General features: G+C 28.7%; 1 pseudogene across 1 annotated transcript; it reads right to left on the reverse strand.

The window, feature by feature from the left end:
• Positions 1–3,473: 3,473 nt before the first annotated feature.
• On the reverse strand, positions 3,474–5,750 carry LOC145039857 (LRR receptor-like serine/threonine-protein kinase FEI 1; annotated as a pseudogene). Its single transcript, XR_013679839.1, has 9 exons — positions 5,613–5,750; positions 5,451–5,526; positions 5,271–5,418; positions 4,788–4,918; positions 4,448–4,707; positions 4,196–4,350; positions 4,005–4,073; positions 3,790–3,918; positions 3,474–3,693 (listed from the first exon to the last, which is right to left on the reverse strand). The product of XR_013679839.1 is annotated as an LRR receptor-like serine/threonine-protein kinase FEI 1 (transcript).
• Between the last annotated feature and the right edge of the window lie 283 nt (positions 5,751–6,033).

Below are 6,033 nucleotides of genomic sequence, written 5' to 3' on the forward strand. Positions count from 1 at the left end.
AAGGTTATTAACTATTGATACTATTTCCAATAATAATAGGATCCTTTCGGGTTGCCTTCATGACCCAAATTAAGTAGATTAAATACAGAAGAAATTATTTTATTAATTATTATTGTTTAATAATTAATTAGAAACTAATTTAAAAAGTATTTTGGGAATTAATTACATAATTTTAATTAATTAAAAGAGTTGAATATTAATTAATCAATAGTTGTTTAGTTGGAATGTTCTAGAACCCTTATGGAAATAGTATTAGACGAAATTCACTCCATCCTACATGAGATGGGAGGTGAAATTCGAATTTGGCCTCCATCTTGCATGGGATGGGAAAGAAATATAAGAAAAAGATCCAAGGCTATAAATAAGGCTCTATGGATCTCATAATTCCTTGCACCTTGTCTTCACAAATTCATCAATCCTCTTCCTCCCTTTATATGGGATGATTTCTAACCCTCTTAGGGTTTGTGAAATTGACTATTTTCCTAGTTACTTTTATTTTCTATTTGGTGTTCATTTTGTGTGGTATCATTTGAGGGCTTCTGATTTGGGTTTTCTCATCCTAGAAACCTTGAGAAGGACAAGATCTCTAGCATGGCGATCAATGGTTACATAAGAAGTATAGTATTCTTCCTTCTTTATGTTTTAGTAGAGTATTAGTTATAACATAAAACTTAGCTCTTTTGGGTGCATAAACACATAGGATTATTGTTATATTTTAGCTAAACATGATTTGCCTGTTTAGATGCATAAACAACCCAACCGCTTACTAGTCTAGTAAAGTGCTAGACCTTTCTGTAATATTGTTTCATTGTTTGCACTACTTTGCCACCGTCACTTCATGCTCACAAGTATTCACTAAACTTTATGGCATGTTTGTTGGTGTTCCTCCACTTTGAGTAAATTTGATTATTTTTTTATAGACTCCAATTATTATAAGGTGCCTTTTTTTTCTTGAGTTACAATTCATGTTGAATCTCTTCATGCTTGGAATCTGTTTTAGGTGTTATTTCAAGTTGAAAGTGAGTTTGGAATTGGCTTTAGGTTTGGTATTGGAGTTGGAGTTGAGATTCAGGAAGGTTGTCAAATTGGTCGAAGTCATTTCTCGGTTGGGATTGCACTTGAGATTAAAATTGGAATTTGGGTTAGCTATTAATATGATATGGAGTGTAGTATAAACTAGGGGTGCTCGTTTGGTTGGATCGGTTTGATCTGATCCAATCAAGTGAATCTAAATAGATTTTGGTTTTTAAAACATGATCCGATTAGTCCAAACTAAATTTAAATCTGATCAAATCCAACCAAATTATAATTTGATTGGATCGAGTTTTACAATTCAGTTTTCAAGAGGCAAGACATTTTGAAAAATATATAACTTAAATATTAGCAAAATCCATAAAGAAACTATTTTTTTTATAAATTATAATTTATAAACAAATACTAAGAAAATATATTATAGCTAATATTTCATTGACAAAAAACTTTGGATAAGAAGTAATTTTAAAGTAGTATATTCGATGAATAGTTATAAATAGTTAAAGATACATATAAAAAATAGATAATAAGTTGTTATTCGGGTTTTTGGACTCTTCGTTCCTTAGTTTATAACCCAAAATCAATCCGAAATCCAAAATAATAATTCTGTTTTGCTGAAAACCAATAAAAAAATCCGAATATCCTAACCAAATTGTCTGATCCAAATTGTCCAATTGGACAATTCGGTTTTATCCAAATAGTGAACAGTCTAGTATAAACCAACATAATGGTAATTAGGTGGTGAATAAATAAGACGATCAATTTGATTTTGGAGGAAGGTAAATGATGAAGGGTTTGAAGTGATTTTTTTTTTTTTTTTTTTTTTTGGAGTTTTGGGGTAGGATGGGGAATTGGAGGAAACCATTTTTTCACAAAATAGGAAAGAGTGTTTGAATGAAAAAAAAATGAAAGTTGTGACTTAAAAAATTAGATAGTTGGTATTTTAATGTTTAAAAGTGGTTAAAATTTTAAAATCTTTATGAGAAAAACGGATAATTTTTTTGAATATTGAAAAGTGGCATACTCTTTCTCATCGGAAGATTGTTGCCGAGTTTGCGGTCCGATATTTTGACGAGTGTGCGGCCGATATGGAGTTAAATGAAGATAATTGATAGGTGTAGATTTTAATACACGAATTCATCGTGCATTTAGGAGTCTGATCATGGAGTTATATCAATGAGGTTCAATTGTCTTGCTACTGCAATGTGGACCGTTCGTTTAAACAATTTGATGCTGTCAACTTGTTATCGCATGAATTTAATAAATTCACTTTTGAATGAGTGATTTATTAAAAGTGCTTCAATTATTTATATTTTAGGCAAAGTAAACATTAATGTAAAATTCTTAAAATATTGTAGAGATATCATTATGTTTTATTTAGTTGGTAGTGGATAAACTAGTTTAAAAATTCATAATGTTTTATAAAAGATAACGATAAGCTAGACCGTAAATATAAAAGGATATATATATATATATATATATATATATATATATATATATATATATATATATATATATATATATATATATATATATATATATATATATATATATATATATATATATAGCTAAAAATAACATTATATATAATTAGATATATATATTTGGAATAATTTTCAAAAAGTTCGGATAAGTTTTGAACAACAATTTCAAAATAGTGTATTTATAAACTAGAATAAGTTTTTTTTACAAGTTTACCAAATAATAAATTGCAACAAGCTAACCTATTTTTATGGCCATAGTATGAATTTTATTTGATGAATTGATATAACATCCCACTACTAGAAACATGGCTTTTAGAGACGGAAGAATCCGTCTATTCCGTCACTAAATGTTGTTTGCGATGGATCAGCGACGGATTGACTCCATAGGTAATTATAACGTGGCAAATAACTTAGTGAGGGTTTTAGTGACGGATCTGTTTTTTCTTGGGACAAATTTAGCGATAGAATATCCGTCGCTAAATGTCACTCAATACATTTACTCGGCGCATTAGCAACAAAATTTGTTAAAGTAGTTCCGTCGCAAATTTTCGTAATCAGTTTTTTTTTTCTGTAGCTAATCTCTTGCAAATTTCATATACTATTTTTTTTTTCCTGTCGCTGATCTGTCGCAAACGTTAGACATGATTTTTTTTCCATAGCTAATCCCTTGCAAAACTCGTACATTAATTTTTTTTTCCGTCGCTGATCCGTCACAAACTTTAGACATGATTTTTTTCCGTAGCTAATCCCTCGCAAAATTCATGCATTAACTTTTTTTTTTTGTTACTAATCCGTCGCGAACTTGTAATATCATTTTTTTATTATGATTCTAAAAGAAAAAAATACTACAATCATCAAATTATTATGCTAAAAAAACATTAAATAATGATACAACCAAACATTACAATACCAAAACTATCAAAGTTTACCAAAGTATCATTCAAAAAACATCCAAAAACAAAATTGTCCGCATAACATCAAACTCCAATAGTTAAAGAACATTTTAACACCAAGAAGTCCAAAGTATGCAAAAGAGGTACAAATAGAAAAAAAAAAAAAAAAGTTTTACCTTCAAAATAAGCATCGGGAAATGAGTTTTCACATAACATAACTTCAAAACAACATTTTAGTTGCTATCTTCATTTCATGTTCATCCAATCATCTTTGGTTCTCATTCCTATAAAACATTATTCAAAACAATCAAAACCATCAAATACAAAAGGTTAACAAGTCATTCAAAAACATCAAATACTAATGGTTAACATCATATTACCTCTAATTTTCAATTTCCCATCATATTTTGCAAGGCTGCATACATCTATTGCTGCAGCTTTGGCATCCATTTCCTCACGCATTTGTTGATGATTTCTTGTTGTTGATCTTCTGTTATTATATAATTCAACTGCAAGGGTAAAATTGTCATTTCACATGTATTCAGACAGAAAAAAACTGACAGTTTGAAACAACAAGGGTAAAAATGTCATTTACCCATCCGACAATATTAAGGCCTTTCTCGATAAACTGTCTTCTCTGTTGCTCTACCACTCTGCATATACTCTACAAAAAAAAAAAAAAAAAAAAAAAAAAAAAAAAAAACCAAATAAACAAAAAAACAAAAAAACAAAATAGTAATTTCATTTATTTATTTCTTTACTTAGTAAGAAAAAAAAAAGTAATACCTGGAGCAAGATAGCCAAAAGTTCCAGCTACAATTGTTGTGATATGATATTCTTCATCTTCCAAGAGTTTTGCAATACCAAAATCAGAAACCCTTTTGTAGCTCCCATAATCACAGCATTAAGTCGAGCATCCCAACCTAAAAGCTTAGATTTTTCTGCAAAAAAAAAAAAAAAAGAAAAAAAAAAACATTTTTTCAAGAAAATGGAAATTGAAGAAAAAGGTGTTTGTAATGTTGATTTTTAATTTCTTACCACCAGATAAGTAATCAGATATTAACAATTTTGAAGTTGGAGAGTTCCAAGAATTTCAAGCTCTCTTTCAAAGAATCGATCAAATCCTTCATTTAATTTTACTATTCTTGTAATGCAAATACGTTTCCAATTCCATCATCCATTGATAGTTCCAAATCCTCCAGCTCCAGTTACATGTTCTTCATTTAAAGTTTCCAGCTTTTTTATAATATCTTTTGAAGAGTATGGTAAGTCTCCATGAAACATCACAATCGATGCACCTGGAGAACAAATAAAAAAGGATAGAAATATGATATGATCTTTAATTGTTATTAGAAATAGAAATAGAAATGAAATTCACCTCCACCAACATCTACTGCAAGACCTTTGGCATCATTTTTACCGAGTTTTTTGTAAGGAAAACAACCCCAGAAACACATAAGTGCAACAAGAAGCAATGCCTCCCAGAGTTCTTCTTTACATTATGGCTTCCTGTTTTTATAAAATGTACATTTATTAATTCTAAAACATAAAATCGTAAGTAATCTATTGATTTAAACAAGGAAAATGAATGTGATAGTGTAGTAGATAACATATAGATATTAGTTTACACAATAAGAAACTTTTATGTAATATTTTGTAGATTAAGAAGTAATTTTAGTAGAGTTTTTATGAAAATGTACAGAAAAGGTTATCTTCAATATTTGGATGAAACTTTTATGCAGCAGAGTAGAAGAAAGATACAAGACTGTTTATAAATTTGAAATTTAAGGTAAAGGGTAGTTGGGTTAAATAAAGTCAACTAAAAATAGTTTGACTGAAATTAAAAAGTTATAAAGAAAACCTGTAGGCTCTGAGCCTGTTGAACCCCCATCATCATCTTTACATAACTGATTAATATGCTTCCTACACAAGCAACAAACAATTACAATTTTCTTCATGATATAACAAAAGTCAACATACAAAAAAGTTTTAGAAAAAGTCAAAAGGGACTGAAGAATGAAGAATGAAGATAAGCATATACTTACAAATTCAAAAGGCTCCTCATATTCCCAAGTGATGTGGGAATACTTCCACTCAAAGAGTTGCTAGAAACATCCCTGCAACATACACAAACAAACCCTAGTTTTAACTTTTAAGAAGAAGAAAAAAATTATTTACTGTGGACAATATTTAAGTAACTTACAATGTTTGAAGATTCGAAAGATTTCCTATTTCAGTAGGAATAAACCCACTTAAGTAATTATTCTGCATCATTTGAACATCTTTATTTTTGGATGTTAACATCTTAAAAAAAATCTGCATTTTTATTTGTTATTGGACAAGTGCTTGATCGTTTTTTAATATATATATATATATATATATATATATATATATATATATATATATATATATATATATATATATATATATATATATATATTGTCATAGAAAGTCAAATAAGAATCATTCTTTTTGTTGCCTAGTTATACAGATGTAGAAGAAGACCATTCTATTTATCTTCCACTCTCTTACCCCACAAATGTGAATATAGCAAATTCAGATCTTCAGGTCTTTATCTTTTGTTGTATTTATTTGTTTATTGTTGCATCCTTTTTTTCTTCTAA

This window comes from Lactuca saligna, chromosome 4 (genome assembly GCF_052625555.1).
Source record: "Lactuca saligna cultivar CGN05327 chromosome 4, ASM5262555v1, whole genome shotgun sequence".
Lineage (NCBI taxonomy): Eukaryota > Viridiplantae > Streptophyta > Magnoliopsida > Asterales > Asteraceae > Lactuca > Lactuca saligna.